Here is a 24,263-nt window from a genome sequence, read left to right as displayed (position 1 = left end):
TTGACCGTGTAAAACCTCCGTTAACAAGGTTATTGTTTATACTCGCCAGATTCGTATTTAAGTCACCTAGGATAAGACTTTTTTGGTCATGCATGTTGACCCGATTGGAACAGGTAGTTTCTAATATACTATAGAAAGACATTTATTTCTGTGGTCTGTAACAGACCTCACATAAGATGGGATGCGACTTAGGTAACAGTATTTCTATCCACACAACTTCGAGGCCCTTGTTACTCATAAGGTCTGAACGGGGGTTGAATGTTATATCATTGCAAATGAAAGTACATACCCCTCCTCCAGCCCTCTTTCTATCATTACGCAAAACACTATAACCGGGTATCGCAATTTCTGAGTCTTTGATGGCACTGTATAGCCAGGTTACTCCCATGGCGCATCGCGTTAGTAGACGGAATTCGTCTATCGTTGGTAGAGGGCTTCTAGCATTCAAGTGCACGAATTTGAGGCCTCGCTTTTTGAAGCAGTTGAAGTTATCCCCAGGTGTTGACTGGGGCGAGGCACAGCGATAAATCTTGGCTTGTTTACGTTCTCGCTTGAGGCTCTCAATAAAGAGCAAACTTGGTTCCAGTTATTTAATCTATATTCCCAGCCACACAGCAACAGTGGCGACGAGGATCTGAGGATTTGTTTGTGGATGGACCAGTTTTGTTTTGAAAGACGGAAATAGCTGTCTTATTAACTGATGGTGGTAATACACAAGGATGAAGATATTTTTTTCTCGCCAATGTCCGCTATCATGTGCACCCATGCCACTACTACCGATTTACAGATAGCCTTGGTTTAGTAGGTTACTAGTCATTTGTTTCACAAGGATTAAACAAGATTTTACTACAATTCATTTACAATGGCGAATAACTCAGGTAAGATTGACTGTTTTGACCCCAATAAAATAAGATGGGAGATTTGGCTAAGCATGTTGCAGGCTCATTTTGCACATAATGGAATCACTGATGACGACAAGAAGAAAAATTCTTTATTAGTTTCATTAGGAAGTGAAACTTACAGTACCTTAGCCTCCCTGAGTTCGCCTGATTTACCTCATGTAAAAAATTATAGTGAGTTAGTAAAGCTTTTAGAATCACATTACAAGGTTAAACCGAGCTATCTTCGGAGTTTAATCAGATCTCAGAAGAGAAAGAAAAAATCTGATGAAAGTTTAAGAGATTTGTATGCTGACTTGAAAAATCTAGCCAAGGATTGTAGTTTTGGTACTTTATTTGATGCACGAGTGAGAGACCAATTATTTATGGCTGTGGATACTGAAGTGTATTTCCCAAACTTAGTGGCTGAGAATTTAGATTTACAAACCATGTCTTCCACGGACACTTTAGAGAAAATTTTAAATTTGGAAAAAATGTTTTGTTGGAGAAAAGCTCCCGACTACTGAAGTGAAAAAAGTGGGGGTTAGTTCTGAATTTTTCAATAGTCAGAAAAAAAAAGTTGTAAACATTGTGGATATCCACACAAAAGTGAGAACTGTCGGTTTTCACATTTAAAATGTACATTATGTAACACGAAGGGACACCTCAAAAGAGTGTGCCGTTTTGATAAGACTTTTTCTGGTAAATACACAGGTTCTCAAGGTAAGCCTAGTGATAGCAGTGCCCAGAAAGGATCTTTTGGAAAATTGAACAAAAACAAGAGATTTGATAAAAAGAAAACTAATATGGTTTTCGAAGAAATTTCTCAGGAAGAGAGAGATACTGGTAGTGATGATAACCAGTTGTTACATTCAATGGATAGACCTAGCCTTCCAGAAGTGGTTGGTGTTAATTTTACACATGAACCTGTACACAGTGTTGTAGGCAATGTTTTGCAAGTGAGAAATAAGGTGGATATTATTATTGAAGGTCATAATGTGCCTTATGAAATTGACTGTGGAGCCAGTGTGTCTACCATAACCTTGCATTGGGTTAAGAAATTGAATTTAAATGTGGAGCCTAGTGATAGAATTTTAAAGGCTTATGGTAATAATGATTTGCATGTTTTGGGTAAGGTTTATGCAAATATGTTTTATAATGGTCACAATGTATTTCAAATTTTGTATGTAGTTGAGTCTAATAACTCAAACTTAATGCATTAAAATTGGTATTGCACTCACAGGTATAGAGGAAGGTGTTAATGTTTTGGATTCCAAGGTACAATTAGATAAAAATTCAGCTGATTCTAGATTGCCAATTTCATGTGTTGTAGCAAAGGTACACCTAAAGAGCGGTGCTGTGCCTAGTTGGAAAAAAGCAAGGCCTGTGCCCTACCACTACAGAAAAATAGTAGAAGATGCTTTTGATGAGTTAGTTGATAACAATATAATTGAACCAGTACATTCTAGTACTTGGGCAGCTCCAATTGTACCAATGTTAAAAGCTGACAAAAAGTCAATGCGTATTTGTGTAGATTTTAAGGAATTAAACAAAAATATTTCATGTGACCGGTACCCTCTGCCTAAAGTTGATGAAATCCTTGCTGTTGTTGGTAAAAGCAAGATATTTTCAAAAATAGATTTAAAGGATGCATATTTACAGGTGCCAGTAGATGATGAGAGTCAAGAATTGTTAGTTATTAATACTCATAAAGGTCTTTTCAAATATAAAAGATTACCCTTTGGACTTGCATCATCTCCTGCCATCTTCCAAAGATTTATATCCCAGTTATTGATGAATATAGATGGAGTAGTTGCCTTCTTGGATGATATATTTGTTGGTGGTGAGACTAAAGAGGAGCATGATAAGAGATTAGATAAAGTGTTGAAGGTTTTTCAGAAACATAATGTTGCTATTAACAAAAAGAAAACTGTTCTGAATACCAGCTCCTTAGAATACTTCGGCGATGTCATTTCAGGTGATGGCATAAAACCTTCGCCAAGGAAACTTGCTGCTATTTTAGAAGCACCGATACCAAGGTCTGTAGGTGAAGTTCAATCATTTTTGGGTCTAATAACTTATTATTGTAGGTTTGTGAGAAAATGTTCAAGTGTATTAGCACCACTGTATGATTTACTGAAGAAAGATGCAAAATATAAGTGGTCTTCTGTTGAAACAAATGCATTTATTACTGTTAAGGAAGAATTAGCCAAAACTGATTTACTTGCCAATTTTGATGGTGAGTATGATGTTATTGTTGAGGTAGATGCTTCACCAGTTGGAGTAGGATGTGTGTTAATACAAGAAGTTAATGGTTGTTCACGACCAGTTTACTTCGCAAGTAAAAAGCTGTCTGCCGCTGAGTTAAATTATTCTCAGTTGGACAAAGAAGCTCTAGCGTTAGTGTACGCTGTAACTAAGTTTAAGTATTTTTTGCTTGGCCGTAAGTTTGTGATCCGTACAGATCACAAACCTCTACTTGGTTTATTTGGTAAAGATAAACAGATTCCTGTCAATGCAAACGCAAGAGTACAGCGTTGGGCATTATTGTTATCCCAGTATGATTACAATTTATGTTTTAAGTCTGGCAAAGAAAACATTGTGGCAGATGCCCTGAGCCGTTTGCCTGTGTCAGATTCTGTTTTAGACTCACATACACCTGCTGAATATGTGAATTTAGTTGAAAATTTGGAAGATCAAAATATTTCCTATGAAAGGGTTAAGGTTATGACAAAGAGTGACCCTGTTTTGAGTAAAGTATTTCAGTGTGTTAAATTTGGTTGGGTATCTGATCCTGTTATTTCTGAATATGCAGCAGTTAAAGCAGATTTAAGTATATATGAAGATGTGTTACTATTTAGGAATAGAGTTGTTATACCAGCTGAGTTAAGAGGTAGTGTACTTTCACAGCTGCATGTAGGCCATAATGGTATCAGCGCTATGAAGGCTGAAGCCAGGAATTGGATATGGTGGCCCAAGTTAGACCAAGATATATCAGAGGTTACTAAAGCCTGTTCAATTTGTTTTAAAAAATTTCAAGGTTCTCAGGAAGTTACCTTATCTTGGCCTGAGACGGGTAAGTCTTGGTGTAGACTCCATATGGACTATGCAGGTCCAATCAATGAAAATTATTTCTTAGTGATTGTGGATTCACACTCAAAATTTATGGATGTTCATGTAACAAAGTCTACAACATCTACAGTAACAATTCCTATGCTGAGAAAAACTTTTTGTAATTTTGGGTTACCTGACATTGTGGTGTCAGATAATGCTTCATCTTTTGTATCTGAGGAATTGGAGACTTTCTTTAAAAAGAATGAAATTAAACATATGACTCCTGCCCCTTATAACCCATCATCTAATGGTTTAGCTGAGAGAGCTGTAAAAACTTTCAAGGAAGGATTAAGTAAATTTAAGGAAGGTGATATACAAACCAGAGTCTGTAGATTTTTATACAATTATAGACGTTCAATCCATTGTTCAATCCAGATGAGCTAATGTTTAACAGAAACTTCAGAGGTATTATTGAGAAAATTAAACCACAATATAAAAAAGGAAAGTGCTTTGGAAAAAGAGTGTAAGTTTGAGAAGTCAGAATATGAGATTGATGATGGTGTTTTTGTAAAGAATTGTGGCAAAGGTAATTCATGGTTGGAAGGAAAAGTAATTGAAGCTCTAGGTGTGAGGAATTACAAGGTTATGTTAAAGGATTTTGGTAACATTGATTGGAAAAGACATTCTGATCAACTAATGCCTAGATATACACCAACTGTTCCCAGTAATGACACTGTACCTAAAGATAACTCATGTGGCAGTAAACCTTTTGTGCCTATGTCTCCTTCAGGTCAAGGACACTGTCCTGATAGTTCAGAAGTAATTGATAAGGCTGATGGAAATTCTTCTGTAAATGTTGATAATTTTGATAGTGCTGTTAATGTACCGAGTGCACAACCTGTTAGAAGATCTAGCAGAGTTGTGAAACCACTTGATAGATTGAATCTCTAATTCTGGTGTTGTAATGTCTTCATTATGAAGATTAATGTTTCAGTTATGTTCCTATTGATACTCCTTTTTCAATAAGGGAAAAGGGATGTGGTAAATTGAGATTAATTGTATTATTGCATTGTTCTTGTTTTACAATAGACTTTGTGTTGATGTATAAGAATTGTGTACTTGTGCTGTAGGTTTCTTACATACCATGTGATTCTCATATGTTGAATACTCTGTAATATGTTTTGATTCTCTATAGCATCTGTTGGTATTGTTTATATGTTTGGATCCTATGTAGACGTCTTTTGTTTTTGTTCAGAGATGCTATCGAACATCGTTTAGAAAGTAACCGTTTGATAAATGATAGCCAGCATGGTTTCAGACGGAAACGTTCTTGCGTGACTAACTTACTCGAATTCTACAACACAGTTATCTCGAATTATGACAAAAGAAACAATATAGATTTAGTATATCTAGACTTTGCAAAAGCTTTTAATACCGTCCCACACGAAAGACTACTTACTAAATTAGCTTTGCATGGAATAAGTGGTAGCTTATTAGGTTGGACTAGTAATTGGTTGAATGGTCGAAAACAGAGAGTTGTTTTAAATGGAAAAACTTCTGGATGGAAAAGTGTTGCAAGTGGAGTTCCTCAGGGTTCCGTTCTTGGGCCACTTCTATTCATATATACATACATATACCAAGGCTTTTTCCCCCTTCCAAGGGAGGTAGCCAAAAAGGGAAAGGCATAAAAACACTCCCACCCATTTCATCCCTAAATACACCCCACACCCCTCCCACCCTCCCTCTCATCTGAGCACCTCCTGGATGACGGGTCATCCCTGCACCCTGCCCACCGCCCTGGGTCAGAAGCAGTGTCGCAAGACACTGTACATCCACAGCAAGGCCGCTTCATTCACTTCTATTCATAGTATATATAAATGACATAGACCATGGACTAAAATCTACTGTTTCCAAATTTGCTGATGATACAAAACTGTGCGGAGTGGCAAATGATCACTCAAACCAATTAGATATTCAAGAAGATTTAGATCAATTACAGCAATGGTCTGAAAAGTGGCTAATGAAATTTAACACAAGTAAATGCAAGGTAATGCTCATAGGTAAAAATAACAGTAAGTACGATTACAAGTTATCTGGAAATTAGTTAACAAAAGTGGATAGTGAAAAAGATCTCGGCGTAATTATCGGTAACGACCTCAAATCATCCAAGCAGTGTATTTTAGCCTCTGAGAAAGCAAATAAGATTCTGGGACTGATTGCGCGATCTTTTGATTTCAAAAGTCCATCACTCATTAACAAGCTATATAAATTGTTAGTTCGTCCACATTTGGAAAATGCTGTTTCCGTATGGTCACCGAATCTCATTAAAGACATTGGCAGACTGGAAAAAGTACAACGGCGAGCCACAAAACTGATTCCAAATATCAAAAATAAATCATACGAAAATCGACTAAAACATATGAATCTGTTTTCCCTAAAAAAGCGTAGACTCAGAGGTGACTTGATACTGGTCTTTAAAATTCTAAAGGGAATTGACAACATCAAAAGTGACAAAATTTTTACATTGAATGAGAATCAGACAAGAAACAATGGTCTCAAACTGTCCGGAAATAGATTCAATTTGGAAGTAGGTAGAAACAACTTTGCCAACCGTGTAGTTAATGAATGGAATAAACTTCCTGCACAGGTAGTTCAGTTCGAAGCTTTAAGAATCATTTAGATAAATACCTAAGTAAGATGCTGTAATGATTATAATTCATCTTATATTATTTGTTTTTGTTTTGTTATCATTTGTCTGTCTGATTTTCATTTATTATTAGTTATATGTCAATTTATTATTATCTACTATTTACCTGTTTGTTTATTATTTAACTATACCTATGGATTTATTTATGTATTTTATTTGTTATTTACATTATCATAGTTTTTATTTATTATTTTATTATTAATATGATTTTTTTCGCATCCGACCTAGATATGGATCAAAAGGTCTCCTGTCGGCATGCTCCGCCTTTGTATTCCTTTGTAATCCTTTGTACTGTGACGTCAATCTTGGCTTGTTTACGTTCTCGCTTGAGGCTCTCAATAAAGAGCAAACTTGGTTCCAGTTATTTAATTGATATTCCCAGCCACACAGCAACAGAACTCATGATCTGGAGACACTTAAAAACACGCGTGCTCGCAAAAACTTCGACCCCACTTTGTATTTAGACAAATAAGTGAAGACCACTTCTCTGTACCAGATTCGTCCTTTCCGCCCTTTCCAGAATGACCAATGATGTCAGGGAAATTAAAAAGATTAGGAAAAGTAATCGGGAAGAGAAGGATACGGAGGAGGAAAGAACAGGGAGGAGGAGAAGGAGGAGGGGGAGGAGGAGACTTGGACGATAGGAGAGCAGGGATGAGGAGGAGAGTGGGAGGAAGAGGAGGAGGAGGCTTTGGGGATAACATGGAGGCCTCAGTTGTCCACAGCTGGTCGAGGTAAGTCTGGGTTGAGTGGGAAAGAGGGGCAGATTTTTTTATGACCCTCAAACACTGGCACCCTTGTTCAAATTGTTAACAACCTCGGGTCCATAGCACTGACTGGCATTTCGATTCTTCATTTTAAATTTGTTTTTCTTTTGCTGCTACCATCGGCGCAGCAGGTCCTTGCATCTGTGATCGATGCACAAATTATTCACTCACCACGTTCATACAATACCACAATTTCTTTATCTATTTATTTACTAATATATTAATCTATTTCTATTTGTTTATTTTCATTTATTTTTTCATTTCGATAGATTCTCTCTGCGACATGACGTCATAACGTTCCCAAAAAAAAAAAAAAAAAAAAAAAAAAAAAAAAAAAAAAAAAGCGCGGGAGATCGCCTTTCGAATGTTCTTATTCCTCTTAGCGACTTGAAGTTGTCCAAATAAGGTCTAGTTGGCACATCGGGGGCCAGTCAGCTGAGGCCCCAGACTTGGTGGCACCATTAAGTGATACTCGAAACCACGAGTGACAAGGGCCGTGTACGTTAGGCACAGATTCGAGCGAAAGGTCCTTCGCTGAAGTTCAAGACTACACACACACACACACACACACGTAGGTTTAGATTCTTTTTGAAAAAAGAAAATCTGATATTAGATATCTTGTCGCTAACTTATCTAGTTTCTTCTCAAAAAAGTAAACTTTGTCGACACCATTTACTCATATATAGAGGTTGATGTCTCCTAGGGATTTGTGAGTGGCGCTAAACTTTTGGATTCTAGATTTATATATCGTAAATTCACGAGTATCTGTTAGTGCGTGACGTACTGTAGTACTTGTAAGTGAATTCAAGTGCATCTCGAGGATAAACGAGATGAAAAATTAACAATCAAATAATAAGTAATAGTAACACTAATGATGATAATAATAACAATAATATTAATCATCATAATGATAATAATAAAGATAATATTAATCATCATAATGATGATGATAATAACAACAATAATGAAATAAACAGTCAAATGAATAGATAAATAAATTGTTATACAAATAATAAATAGAAAATGAATAAGTGAAGGAATAGATGAGGAGATGAATAAGTAAATATATGGATAAATGAGTGAACGAAACAAACTGCTGTCTCAATTCTGCTCTGCACCCCAGGAAAGGAAATGTCCCGACTTCTCCAACTCTCATTTTCGAATACAGAGACAACAAACAAAACACTTCGTGCGTCTTGGAAAACGGTAGACGTCTTGGGGTGGGGGTGGGGGGGGGGGGTCTAAAGCAGTGGTCCCCAAACTGTTGCTCGCGGGCACCATGGTGTAGGCTACTTAGAACCCATTGTACCCGCTGTGGTTCACCAGAAATTATCTTTTTTATATTAAATACGTTATCTTTTTCACATCTATGTTTATCACTAATACTGATAATACTATTATATTCGTTATCATTATTTATTATTTTACTTATCATTATTTATTATTTTCCTTATTTCATGTGTCTACTTATCTATATTTCTTTTCTTTGGCGTCCGCCATTGTATTTACAACGAAGGAAGTGACTTACAGCTTACAGAAGTTTGGGGATTAGATAGATAGATAGATAGACTTTATTTGGCAATGAATCAATGTACATGAAGTGCAAATAATGACAAGAACACATAGTTCGGAATAACACTGGCCTGCGTTTAATTTTTTTTTTTTTTTCAAAGATCGAAAGTTTTTCAAGTGATCTATAGATTTTTTGGTGCGCTGAATCCAAACATGCCATCCGTTTCCTTGGATCATGTCTAGTTTTTGATATATGAGAAGTGCGACTTTTGGGCCTTGTATAGTACTAAGTATAAAGAAAACGAGGCTGCAGGTATAGCCTATTCTTTTTTTTTTTTTTTTTTTGCATTAGAATTATACTGTAGCACCCCGAAATTGATACTGAAACCTAATGATGTTTTTGTTTACTTTCAGGAAACTGAAAACGAAACTGAAACTGAAACTGCATTGACTACATTGACAAACTGCATTGACAACACTGAAACTGAAAATGGTTTAGAAAAGTGTGATCTCCAATCAATGTGACTGATTTTATAAGAATCTGTGCTTTTTACAAGAATCTGTGCTTCTTGTGTTTCTATTTTGGACACGTATCTTAGATTGACAGAAAATGGAACGCAAATGCACAAATCATCCTGATAGGTTCTGCTACATATGTGGTAATGTGATTCTTCCTCGTCGACTAGCAAATACAACTGATTTTGTGAAGAAGGCATATCATGCTTACTTTGGAGTTAAGCTTGGGGACCAGGACAAGCCATTTGCACCCCATGTTAGCTGCAAAACATGTGTCGAGAACTTGCGTGATTGGAGAAATAAAAAAAGGAAGAGTATGCCATTCGCTGTTCCAATGGTTTGGAGAGAGGGTAAAGATCATGTGTCAGACTGCTATTTCTGCATGACTAATCTTAAAGGAGTCAACCGCAAGAACAAGCATTGTATTCAGTATCCTAATGTTCCGTCTGCCATACGACCAGTCCCTCATGGTCCAGGCCTGCCCGTTCCCGAGCCAGATGTTGCAATGGAATCTAGCTCTGAATCGGAATCTGATAACGCACTAGACAGGGCAGAGGGTGGAGAATACATGCCAGAAGAGAATGACCGGCCAGTGCCTCTAACACAAGCAGATCTCAATGACCTGACACGGGATCTAAACCTATCAAAGGAATCAGCACAGCTTCTGGGTTCCCGTCTTCGTGAGAAAAATTTGCTAGCACCTGAGACAACATTCTTTTGGTACCGAGAGCGTGAAAGAGAATTTAGACAGTTCTTCACAACCCAGAAGGACTCGTCATTAGTTTACTGCAACAACATTGCTGGTTTGATTCAATCAATGGGGCTGGACTATGTTGCTACTGAATGGAGACTGTTCATCGACTCTTCCAGCAGAAGTCTCAAGGCAGTCCTCCTTCACAACGGAAATAAATACTCTTCAATTCCAATCGGTCATTCGGTGCAAATGAAAGAAACTCATGACAACATGGATCAGCTACTGTCTGCTCTGAACTACAATGACCATGGTTGGTTGATCTGTGGAGATCTTAAGGTAGTTGAATTGGTTTTGGGACTACAGGGTGGATACACAAAGTATCCATGCTTTTTGTGTTTGTGGGATAATCCGGCTGATGATCAACATTTTGTCAGACAAGAATGGCCACCACGACAACGTTTGGAACCTGGTTCACACAATGTTCAGGCTCGTTCTCTTGTTGAACCAAACAAGGTCTTACTCCCACCTTTACATATCAAACTGGGACTGATGAAGAACTTTGTGAAGGCAATGGACAAGGACGGCATGGGATTTACTTTTCTTCAGCAGAAGTTTCCTCGGATCAGTCTGGAAAAGCTGATGGGCCTCAGACAAGGGAACTTATGAAGGACTCAATGTTTGACGATGCACTGAATGCAGCTGAGCTGTCCGTTTGGTGGTCGCTTAAGTCAGTGATAAGAAACTTTCTAGGAAATAACCGAAGTGCAGAATACGAGAAAGAAGTCGATGAGCTCTTGAACAGCTATCAAAAATTAGGGGCTCGCATGTCAGTCAAAATGCACTTTCTACGGTCCCACTTAGACTATTTCCCTCAGAACTGTGGTGACTTCAGTGAGGAACAGGGAGAACGTTTCCACCAGGATATTCGTGTCATGGAAGAACGCTACCAAGGCCGGTGGGATGTGAACTTTCTTGTGGACTACTGTTGGTGTTTGAAACGAGACGTGGTGGCTGCCCAACACAGGAGAAAGTCACTGAAAAGGCCCTTCATCCATGATTAGATTTTCTGTAATATATCCTCTTTATCTTCTGAACTATGCAAGAAAAAATTATTTCTTTTGTCAAGATTTTTTTTTCCAAAATTAAAGGGAATAAATAGCACTAAATGGCGTTTTTAATTATTTTTACCGCCTCGTATCTCAAAAACGTGACCTGATTGAACAAAATGAGTGTGATTTTTAGATTCTGCATAGCAAATTACCCTAGAATCAGTTATCAGATGCTTTATTTTTGAAACTTCGCAGGCCAATGTAATAAATGCAAATTGCCGAGGATAACACAAAAAGCATGTACACTTATTTCCATTGTGGTCTAATGAGTCATGGTCTAATGAGCTTACCCTGAGTATCTGCAGTGGTCTAACTCTAAGAGATAGTTTTGCCCGAATTATCTGGAGGGAACCGGTTTAGAAGGACTGAAGTCAGGGTCTTTGCGGCTTTATACTCTGCCTCCTTAACTGGATGCGAGTCTTGGGCCACGCCGACCAGTTTCATGTTCGGGGAAAGACAAAGGATAACAAAAGAGGATCATATTGAAAGGAGACCTTACAAATATGATAATGATAAATGAATAAATGAATATTATAATAATATAAATAATGATAAATAAGATAATCAATAAATAGGTAAAGTTAAGTAATAAACAAACAAGTAATAGTAAATAATAATAAGCTAACAGATAAGTAATAATAAATGAAAATCACGCAAATAATAATAAACAGACAGACAAATAATAACAAACGAATAATATAAAATAAATGACAGGCATTACAGCATCTTGCTTAGGTGTTTATCTAAACGAATCTTAAAGTTTCGAACTTAACTACATTGCACTGCCTCTGGAGGAAGTTTATTCCATTCATTAACTACACGGTTGGCGAAGTTGCTTCGACCCACTTCCATTTATTTCTCTTTTGCTCCATAACTAGCTCAGATGCTAAGAATAAATACATAAATGAAAATATGAATAAGTAAATAGTCCAATACATAAATGAATATTTTTACCAGCTGAGACACAACGGTAACATGGTTCGTTATCCGGATGAAGATTCGCTCACAAGGACATCTCTCAGGGAGAAGCCTTAGAGTGGACGCGATCAAAAGAGCACCACTACAAAAGAACGGACTTCTGTCAAATAAATCAGATGGGATGGATCAGGATCCACCCTGGGCGCTTGCCGAGGATGACCCAAAGATCTGAGGGAGAAGGATAAAAATGGCATTGCGGAGTCCTTCTGTGCCAGGCCGTTTGTAAAAGTTAAAGGTTAACAGTATGAAAATCCGAAACAATACATATACCATACATGTACAACCACGAGCAATATTTTTGACCCACGCTGAAATTCTCACAATGTCAATATGACTTTTAGTTTACAATTTAGTAATTTTCTTGAATAGAGAAGAAAAAAAAAGTTAGACAAAGAATCCGAATTTTGTACCACGAAAAAATCTGGGTGGGTCAAAATTTTGTTCGTGATTGTATACACGTATACATAACTTTTAATCCTGATAGGTGTTTGCCTAACCTACTCATTCCCTTGTCTATCTGTAAGAGAAAAGACGGGGGAATTCCCAGTCCCCAGACAGTCGTTTTTTCCAACAGGCAGGAGAACACAGTGACGTTACTCTTATCCCCACCATCGTGAATAAAATCGTCTGACGGCAGTATGGCTAGAAGGAAAAGTGCCACTTGGTACGGAAGGAGTTAAACAGAATATTCAGAAATTAACTAGAATCCTTGAGATGTAACTAGAACTCTTGGGAGTTAGAACCGTCTCTGTAGACGATCTAGTGAGGGAATTCCCGAGGAGGGCAGCGGCACGGAGAATGTGGTTGGTAGGTTTGTTCAGAGACAGAAAATGGGCCAGATTATTATCATTATTATTATTATTATTATTATTATTATTATTATCATTATTATTATTATTATTATTATTATTATTATTATTATTATTATTATTATTATTATTATTATTATTATTATTATTATTATTATTATTATTATCATTATCATTATTATTATTATTATTATTATTATTATTATTATTATTATTATTATTATTATTATTATTATTATTATTATTATTATTATTATTATTATTATTATTATTATTATTGTTATTATTACTTTTTTTTTTTTTTTTTTTGTCTTGACTCTAATCGCCATGATCTTGGACATTTGATCGACAGCTATTACCCTTCCGGATGAGAGTTCTGAGGTCGTTTATGGTTCTGATCTATGGGACCTTATACCCGCACATACTTGTGTGTGTGTGTGTGTGTGTGTGTGCGTGCGTGTTACTGTACCTGGAATGTGTGTGTACGATTTCCTGTTCGGTCGTTGAACACCATCTCCAGCCCTTCCTACGTTGCGTTATTGTGACGTCAACATCCTGGAAAAGTGAACATGGCATGGTTTTTCAGAAGTCTCCGAAAGTGTAGATTACCATTCTTTAAGCTGTCTACTAACCAATCACTTCCGTATTTCTTGTGACGTAATCATGACTAATTTCATATATTCTGTGGTGACATAATTACTATTCTAATTTCCGAAAAAGATACACTTCCGACAAATTAAATAAGATGCCGACAAAAATCTAATATAAGATTGAAAAAAACACCCAACATCCAAACAAAATAAGCAAAACTAAATAGACAATCGACAAATATATAATACTCTCTTCACTGATATATTTTGTTGACGATTGTCCGTGACGTCATAAGCAGGAAGAATTGTCGAAGGAAATACCTACAGCACCTGGACTTTGTAGAAGTGTTTTATCCCTGGTAAGGATACGATCAAGGACCCCACCGTGCACCGTATTTTCCTCCTAGTTAACTAAACAAATACACACAGTGAAATAAGTTCGATTACTTTTTCAACACTCAAGAATCTGGTTATTGTTGACGAATTAAGATGCGACATTTTTATATACATGTCCGTGTACTTTATCGACAAACTTTAGGAATACATTCGCCATCGAAAAACGAGCCCACAATATTCTATAATGATGCACAAAATTGTTAACTTTTGCAAATAATCTGGTAACCCAAGTCAGTACACTATGCATCAACCAAACACCGATAATCCTCCTCTTCTCCAACCCTCGGGAAGTGACGGGCCACAAAAAGAATGGAGACTGCAAGAGACCATAAAGCCTACACTGGGCAGTTCCATGTCCATTACCACCTGTCACCCCCATCTATAAAATTGTCTAACTATTTTTTTTTCAAATAACCGATAGTTTCAGCGCTCACTACAGGGTTATCAAGTCTATTCCATTCGTTGACCACTCTATTGGTGAACCAGTTCATGCCTTTTTCCTTTGTTAATTCATATTTGTCCAGTTCAAAACCATTAATGCAAGTCTTACTCTGTTATCATAATACGATGACTTTGTTTGCATCACCCTTGTTAAAGCCCTTGATTCACTTCAACAACTCTATTAAATCACCCCGGACTCTACTTCTTTGCAGAGAGTATAAATTAAGGTGTCTAAACATGTCCTCGTAAGGTAAATTTCCGAACCCATATATCATTTTGGTCATTCTCCTCTGTATTGATTCAAGTGAATCTATATCCATTCTATAGGACGGAGACTAAAATTGTACCGCATAGGGAAGGATGGGTTTAACTAACACCAGATGGAGTTGGTAACTACCTCTGCACTTTTATTCGTAACCGTCCTAGCAATGGGACCTAATGCTCTTTTAGCTCTATTCGTGGCGCTAATGCACTGTTTCCTGGATTTAAGGTCAGGACTCATTATAACTCCCAAGTCTCACACTCAGTTTTCTCTAAAACAAAAGTGTTATTTGAGCTATACTTGCTTTCTAGGTTGTGTAAACCTATGTTTAACACGCTGCATTTTGATATATTGAAGTCCATTTGCCATTTCACCGACCATGTGAACAATTTGTTCTGATCATCCTGACTCTCGGCGTTTACTCCTGACCTAATTAGGCATCCTATTTTAATGTCATCCTCAAACTTACTAACATCTTATTAATCCCACTGTCCAAGTCGTTTATATACATAATGAACAATAAGGAACCCAAAACCGAGCCCTGGGGAACTCCACAAGAAACACTCCCCATTTGGATTTTACACCCACTGTTTTCTCTCACTGATCCATTCTCTAATCCATTCAAACACTTTTCCTCCTATGCCATGGGCTTTGACTTTATTTAGTAGTCTCTGGTGGGGCACCTTGTCAAACGCTTTTCTAAAGTCGAGGTAAATAGCATCGTAAATATCATAGTTATCTGACGTCTTAAAGACATTAGTGTAAAAAGATAGAAGATTAATTGCACATGACTTACCCATAGGGAACTCACATTGTTGAAGGAATGCCCGTATTTCTTCCACGAGGTTCCAACTACGTAGCCTTCCCCATCTCTTCCCCACGTCCTTGCTCTTTTTTTTTTTTTTTTTTTTTGGGGGGGGGGGATAATACCCGCTCGGACCCTCACTCTTATTAGCGGCTGCACCCTAATCTCAAGGGAATGGGTGGAGCCCCAACCACAGGGTGCGCCGGTGGTAGAGTGTCACGTGCAGCAGTGTTGCAATGAGAACCCCAAGGATAAGCCAGCTGGGTATCGCCTTACGTGGGGCGTTATGCACACTTGCAGTTCATTTATTTGTTTGCACACGAGCATGAGTGAGCATTTAGGATCCAGTATTTTGTCAGAAATCAGCATTCTATACTTAGAGTGGACAATCGTGAGTAGAGATGTCACTGAAGTCATTAGAATATTGCTTTGAACAACGATGATCTCGCGTAAATAATTTCAGCTAGAAGAATCTTTTGATTTTTCCGCATATCCTCAATACTTTTAACATCAATGTCGTGTTTAGGAACAGCACTATCAAAAGCCTCCTTATTAGAAATGCTCTGATAATGATGAAGGTTCTGTCTACAGCATTCCATATGAATACTTTGATAAATATTATGGAGAAATCGCTAGTTTCAGTGCTGTAAATTTCAGGTGGCCCAATCCTGGGTACAAGACTTCGTATCAGGTTTCGAAACTATTGTACGATCTGACTGGTGAAGTGGTAACGCTTAGGACGCACGCTTAGAGGGACCCGAGTTCAGTTTCATAAAAGCCGGACCTGACTGCCATCAATGTACCATTGGTCAAACAGGCAAAGTCTTAAACACGAGATTCAATCAACTTAAGCACAACGTCAGAACAGGTCAGCAGTCCAGTGGGTTTTTTGTCCTTATTAGAGATTTTGGCCACAATAATGACCGGAACAACACTAGAAATTTGTTTGTTAGGTATAGTTTATTGTTGAATAGGAACAACATCGAATCCAGTCATATAAAACACTCTTTTGATAATAATTTTAGATATGGCTTTGTATAGATTAAATTCAGTATAAAGTAAATTGTAGTACAGCATGGTGACCCTAGGTGAGGTAATTTAGATACCTCACTTCCTCTTCATCGCCCTCCCTTTGTACCTCCCCGCATCCCCTATTCTCTATTATTTCTGTATATATTAATTTTGTGTTCTCCCTGACAATTCAGATGCCATGAAGATGTTTTGATAGATAAAAATGTTTGGGTTTCCGCCTGTTTTGTTTCCCAACTGTTTATTACATATTATATAAGATCTCGGCGTGATTATCAGTAACGACCTCAAATCATCCAAGCAGTGTATTTCAGCCTCTGAGAAAGCAAATAAGATTCTGGGACTGATTGCGCGATCTTTTGATTTCAAAAGTCCATCACTCATTAACAAGCTATATAAATCGTTAGTTCGTCCACATTTGGAATATGCTGTTTCCGTATGGTCACCGAATCTCATTAAAGACATTGACAGACTGGAAAAAGTACAACGGCGAACCATAAAACAGATTTCAAATATAGAAAATAAATCATACGAAAATCGACTTAAACATATGAATCTGTTTTCCCTAAAAAAAGGATAAACTCCGTGGTGACTTGATACAGGTATTTAAGATTCTAAGTGAAATTGACAACATCAAAAATGACAATTTTCACAGTGAATAAGAGTCTGACAAGAAACAATGGTCTCAAACTGTCCGGAAATAGATTCAATTTGGAAGTGGGTAGAAACAACTTTGCCAACCGTGTAGTTAATGAATGGAATAAACTTCCTGCACAGGTAGTGCAATGTAGTTCAGTTCGAAGCTTTAAGAATCATTTAGATAAGTACCTAAGTAAGATGCTGTAATGATTATAATTTATCTTATATTATTTGTTTTTGTTTTGTTATCATTTGTCTGTCTGATTTTCATTTATTGTTAGTTATATGTCAATTTATTATTATTTACTATTTACCTGTTTGTTTATTATTTAACTATACCTATGCATTTATTTATGTATTTTATTCGTTATTTACATTATTAAGTTTTTATTTATTAATTTATTATTAATATGATTTTTTTTTTCGCATCCGACCTAGATATGGATCAAAAGGTCTCCTGTCGGCATGCTCCGCCTTTGTAATCCTTTGTAATAGATAAATACATACATATATATATATAATGTATATATATATATATATATATATATATACGCACACGCGCATTCACACACACACACACACACACACACACACACACACACACACACACACACACACACACACACACACACACACACACACACACACACACACACCAAAAGGCCTCTCCCCACTTATCAGGAAGATAGCCAGCCAAGGCATACTCCCACCCTTCACCCAGCCAACACCCAACTGTTTCCCCTTTATCTTATCTCTTTGTGGCTGAAATGCCATCCCTGCCCCTAGCAACTGCCTGGATCAGAAGTAATGCAGCGAGGCACAACACTTCCACAGCTAGACCCGACAGCTGAAGTTGGTTTACACCCACCGTTTCATTCCATATGTGGAGTAACACGCCAATATAGTAATTCTGAGCAAGATCCAAAGCTTTCCGCCTTCTCCGCGCTTGTTTTCCTACGCATAACATCCTTTTCCTGTCCACAGTATCGCTGCATCGCTTTTCCTCTTATATGTTGCTCCCTTCCTAGTAATTGTTCCTCAGGACTCAGTAACTGCTTGCCTACTGTCCGTGGGGGATCACAAGGCACTAGATTTGCTGAAATGTCTCGCCCTTTTCTTGTAGAACCTTCAACCACTACACTCTGCACATTCTCCCTTCTTCTGGAAGGCTCTACAGTACTCCTCACCCCGATGCTTTCTCGCCTATCTATGGCTCTGACTTCTAAAATGTGGTTTTAAAGACATTTCGAAATAATCTTGATGTTTATCTTCCAATATTATGTTTCTCTATTATTCAATTTTCTCTCTCTTTCAAATACTATGATGAATTAATGACTTGTATTTTATGGCTGGTCACTTCTTGTAACTCTGTATTTCAACTGAGAATACAATCGTAAAAATTAGTTTTAAGTTAGAGTACGATGAGGAGGATTCGATGAAATATGAGAATGGGTATATCTTTTTATAGTAAGAAATGGGGCACAGTAGGAGAACAGTTTACATGTTATCAGTAATTCAAGGAAAGGTTATGACAGTTCCAAATTTCCCTCCATATCAAAATATAGTATGATATGGTTACCCCTTCACAAAATTTTCTTAGATTCCTTTAAAAGATTACAGAAAGCTAAAAGAAATGTGAAAAACTTTTAATTAATCTAACCTGATGGATATTTTTTTAAATTTCGTTTATCAACCACTTCTGCAATAAAGTACAGTTGGATAAATTATGTGAATACATTTTTCCAAATGAAACATTTGTGTTTGGCGGAAATTACTGTAGCTTCACATAACCATAATGTTCTGATTGTAGTAATTTTATTTATTATTATTATATAGAATCTCCCAACTCATCAAAAAGCTTGCACTATTATCAACTCCAGACTAGGCTGTTCGTAATATTTTAATTGATAGAAAATGAAGGAATAGAATACACACACACACACACACACACACACACACACACATATATATATATATATATATATATATATATATATATATATATATATATATATATATATATATATATATACGTTTATATATATATATATATTATATATATATATATATATAACTAGCTCCATGGGGATTTTATTAGTCCCTACAACTGCTTAAAAATTATAGTATCGTAAACGGGCTCGGCATATATAAGATATAAGTTACAGTAACCTGTGGATATACTTTGCATGATTAATACAAACAAACGGCTTTTTTAGTGTCTTGACTACTCAAGCAAAAAACCCGAGTTTGACCCCTGTTCACGGTTTGGGAAAGTCAGAATGGAAATCGTTACTGTACTCCCTTACGCAAGGGCATGTGTATCTGTGTGTGTGTGTGTGTGTGTGTGTGTGTGTGTGTGTGTGTGTGTGTGTGTGTGTGTGTGTGTGTGTGTGTGTGTGTGTGTGTGTGTGTGTGTGTGTGTGTGTGTGTGTGTGTGTGTGTGTAAGGTCACAACACTACCGATCGGCCTATGGGCTTAGAGGTCTCACAAACATATGAACATAAGAACAAAACAAAGGAAATTTCAAGAGACCATAAGGCCTACACTAGGCAGTTCCATGTCCATTACCACCTATCATCCCCAGCTTAGAATATTAAATAGTCCCATTACAGAATAAATAAATGAATGAACAGTCTGACATCACTCCTTACGTCACTTGTAGTACGGCACTTTTATACATGTATCACTTTTATTGATACCCACTTTCAATTCAAGTTCGTCACTTGTACACATTATTGTCTACCACTACTGTCTACACATGCTACCAACAACAACAATGTTGTTCTCTCCCATGTATAGTTATGCATTTCGGTGATTTGTGCTTGTGTAATGGGCAGAAATATCACCGCTAGGCCACCACTGTCGCATTCCGTACTCAAAGATCGCACCCCAGGAGGATGCGACCTTAGGTTTTCATTAGGGTGAGAGAACAAACCAGCAGTCCAAGTTTCTTTGTTTTATTTGGTGTGCTAGAGAGAGAGAGAGAGAGAGAGAGTGTGTGTGTGTGTGTGTGTGTGTGTGTGTGTGTGTGTGTGTGTGTGTGTGTGTGTGTGTGTGTGTGTGTGTGTGTGTGTGTGTGTGTGTGTGTGTGTGTGTGTGTGTGTGTGTGTGTGTGTGTGTGTGTGTGTGTGTGTGTGTGTGTGTGTTGTTTTGTGGGAATTTCAGAATCTGAGCTACTAACCTGGGTCTATGAGCAGTCGCCGAGCGTCTGTTTTTCTTCTGTCTCCAAACCTTCAAGGTCAACTGAGGTTTTCAAAGTGGTGGTGAATATTTACTAGATGTATGGCTTAGTCACTTTTTTTTTTTTATAAAATAATGCAAGAATAAATCCTAATCATTACGCAATGTGATAAAAAAAGGCCTATCAAAATATCGGTAGCAGACGAACTTTTCCTTCGCCGATCTTCGGCTGTTCTCGTAAGGCTCTGGCTGTGACGTCAATCTCGCTGTTTACATTCTGATGCATGCCATATGCGTGAACTATAAAATGCCGTGCTGCGCTGTCAATTTGATCAGTGATCTGTCATATTTCGTGTGTTAGCAATGTTTTATCAAGTATTTAGTTCAAAAATGGTTTATAGTGTTGCCGAAAATCACAACAGTGATTCGATGAAACTTTCTGCTGCGGATGGACGATGGACTTCATTTTTATTCTTTTCCGGAACATCCTGTTCGCAAAAAGGACTGGATTATTCGGTGCAGACGGCACGAGTCATGGAAACCTGGATTGGAAGCGAAACAGTTTTAAACATTTCGAAAAACCAAACGAAACAAAACAAAACAGTACATTCGGGACCCTAGCCTTATCAACAAGCACGAAGGCAATGGTGAAATATATCCAACATGTTTGCACGAGCCCGTTGACGATAGGGAATGGCTGGAAGAAGGTAATAAGCCCAGTTCGCACTGACAAGATTTAATAAACTTTTCGTCCTTTCTCCTGTATAATGTAATAAAATTTAACCGTCTTTGGCAGTGTGAACCTGGCGTTTCTTGTAAATTATAATACAAAGTGTAGTAAAGCATTTGGCAAGGAACTAGCATGTAGAACTGGTTGACGGGGAATAGTAGCTACTACCAACACAGCACCATGTTTTTAGCTTTGTACTTGCTTCATAGATATACATCTTAGCAATCGTGCACCACACAACAGCCTGCTTATCATCTTACTTTCAGGTTCAAAAGCAAACAAAAAACTTGAGCTCATAGTAACGCAGAAAGCACTTCTCAGGGATATCGGTCAGCTCTCGTCTTGTCAACAAACATCAGCACTGGAATCGTATCACAAGGTTGTGTGCTTCTTTGCCCCCAAGTGCCAGCCCTATTGTTATGAAACAACGAAAGGAAGGCAAGTACATATGTAACTTCAAATATCTGTTGATGTAATTTCACTGCGGTATTTCAGGTACAAAGGAGCTGAATTAATATTGAGAATGGTAAAATGCATGTATGGTGATTGAAAATTACCATTATTAATTTTCCACTTTCAGACAACTACTTACTGCCCTTCATGTCAATAAAAATTCATGTAAAAAGCTGAGAACTTGAAAAAAAAAAAAAAATGGAGAGGCACAATGGGCTATATCTTGTCCCAAAACCAAAGCAGATGTTGGAGTGGCAAAGGAGAAGGTTGATCCAACATATGGTGAGTGTATGAAGCATTGTTGTGCTACATATTGCATACAAACTGTGAAACTGCATAGGACTTTCTACTGGAACAATGTGATAAATCCAAAAATTAATATTTGCCTAAAAAAGATTATTGTTCTAATAACATGACAAACTAAACAATAAATCTCCATTTTGTATTTACAGAATATGTACAGATTTTAATTGGTGAATTACTGAGGTTGCTTTCTGAATATCCATCATACAAACTTTCAAGAGATGCCAAACTTCAGTCCACTATGAAAGTTCCTGAGCCAGTCTGTTCCAAGTACGTAAAACAAGAGTAGTCTGACATCTTCCAGAAACAAAGGCCCAGGTTTATTTGTCCAACACAGTGAACTCTTTTCATATACCAAGGACAAATAGTACTCCGAATATAATTCCAAGAATCTGAGCTAAAGTCATTGCTGAAGGGTATTTAAAACTTGTGTAATGTCCATCTGGCGCAGACCATTTTGTCCTAATTCAGTCTCTGGCACACACTGGAGGGGGCAGGCGATTTCTTTTGCCCAGTCGATGCCAACAGCACTCTACTAAATTACGATAGGCAAGATACCTGTACAGCCTGAAAGAAATAAAAGTTCCAATTTATGGTTATTCATTTTGCTGTAAATTCATAAAAGATATGTATTTTTACATAATCTATGGTATATATATTTTGTTACATGTATCCTTGTACCGTACCCACATTGGAACGCGAAAGGGTATCCAAATTCGATAAATATTCCTTACTCAATGTGAAGTCACTTTCGTATTGCGTGCTGGCCATGTTGAAGAATGTAAACAACAGCTGTTACGTCATCAGTATGCCCTACCGGTGGAAAATGTAACTACAACATTGAAAAGTTCGTCTGCTATCAGGCACTTTTAAGATCATGCTATTCGGATAAAATCAAGATTATAAAATGCTACAAACGTGCATTTTAGTGTTCTAATTTCTTCTAAGTTATATTTTATACATGAAATAACAAAAAGTAAAGAAATCCAAAACTTTCTCAGCTGACTTTTAAGAATACCTCGGTAATGTTTGGTACCTTCCTCTAAGGCCGTACTTTTCATCTTAGAGTGTACATGACTGGCTGTGGAAAAAACACCAAAACACATTTGGCCAATAGCCATGGTCATTACACGACTTGGGCTGGCTTAGCCGAACACACCAGGTCCTTTCATATTGCAGAATGGGGTCATTAGTGTCATGTTATGTTTTAATTCCTCCGATAAGGGCTTCCAGGCGAGGCCCTTACGTCAGTATCCTTGGTAGGAACATATTGGTGTTCCTATCGCCTACGAGGAATTGCGCATCACCGAAGCAGTGAGAATCAGCTTCTCACACACGGATATTCTATTACTTGAAAATCAAACATAATTATACGTGACGACCGGCAAAGTTTCAAACGCATTCTGGATTTCTAAGAAGGGAGCAACTGCATCCCTTCCCATTGTCCAGTCATTTTGTGCTACCTTTCCTCAACCAAATCTGGCACACACACACGCGCGCGCGCTCACACACACACACACACACACACACACACACACACACACACACACACACACACACACACACACATATATATATATATATATATATATATATATATATATATATATGTATGATAGATAAATACATAAGAAAATAGATCAATAAATAAACAATTAAATAACGATAATTCAATATTCAAAGAAACAATCAAATTAATGAATAAATAAATACATAGAGAATAAAAATGGAAAGGTCATATCTCAACCACTGTCTATGACGCGTCCACGATCATGTGATCCACCACAGATAAGGGGATTTCGCTTATCCTGACGAAGGGTGAGGCTCAGGCAACAAGGAAGTGAATGAAGGAAAACTAAGTACGCACACACACCTTGTCGGCGTCTATGATAATGTCTATAATTCATGTATGATCATAACATCTATAATAATCTGTATAAGACATACAAAACCAATATATCATGTAACAATACAAGATAATGTTTTTAATACTGGTAAAGTAATAAACAATAGTTACGTGTGGCAGTGCTCAAATAAACTTGCTCATGATATAAAATACGTGAGGAAACAATAATGAATTAAGGTGGCTGCACATGTATCACTGGTATACTTCTGATTTTTTTTTTTTTTTTTTTTTTTGCTACGGTTACGATGTCTTGTCTTTCAAATTTCTAAATGTCAAATTACTCTTGCGTCATTTAGCGAGACTCAATGACGAACTAAAAGAACATATATAATAAATGTTAGACACATTGTTGAAATGTTCTTACACAAGTCTAAAATATCGTAACCGAAGTTGATTCTACTCAATCGAAGTAGCAAACCAAGTAGCATGCCAGGCTAGCATGCTACTTGCTTATGCTACTTCATTTGAGTACAAGTCAACAATGGTCGATTCAACTATTCATTT

At 37.2% G+C, this 24,263-nt stretch overlaps 1 long non-coding RNA gene across 2 annotated transcripts; it reads left to right on the top strand.

The window, feature by feature from the left end:
- Window positions 1–15,817: 15,817 nt before the first annotated feature.
- Window positions 15,818–22,758, top strand: LOC143024320 (uncharacterized). 2 transcript variants are annotated; one of them, XR_012966278.1, is made up of 4 exons: window positions 15,818–15,909; window positions 21,364–21,535; window positions 21,678–21,832; window positions 22,003–22,758. It is a non-coding gene; the product is annotated as an uncharacterized LOC143024320 (long non-coding RNA). The 2 variants fall into 2 exon arrangements; XR_012966279.1 differs by lacking the exon at window positions 15,818–15,909 and adding an exon at window positions 20,770–21,074.
- The last annotated feature ends 1,505 nt before the right edge of the window (window positions 22,759–24,263 follow it).

This window comes from Oratosquilla oratoria, chromosome 4 (assembly GCF_046742065.1).
Source record: "Oratosquilla oratoria isolate Oo_2021 chromosome 4, ASM4674206v1, whole genome shotgun sequence".
Lineage (NCBI taxonomy): Eukaryota > Metazoa > Arthropoda > Malacostraca > Stomatopoda > Squillidae > Oratosquilla > Oratosquilla oratoria.
The sequence above is the reverse complement of the archived record's forward strand: the minus strand, read 5'-3'. Positions and strand labels throughout refer to the sequence as shown.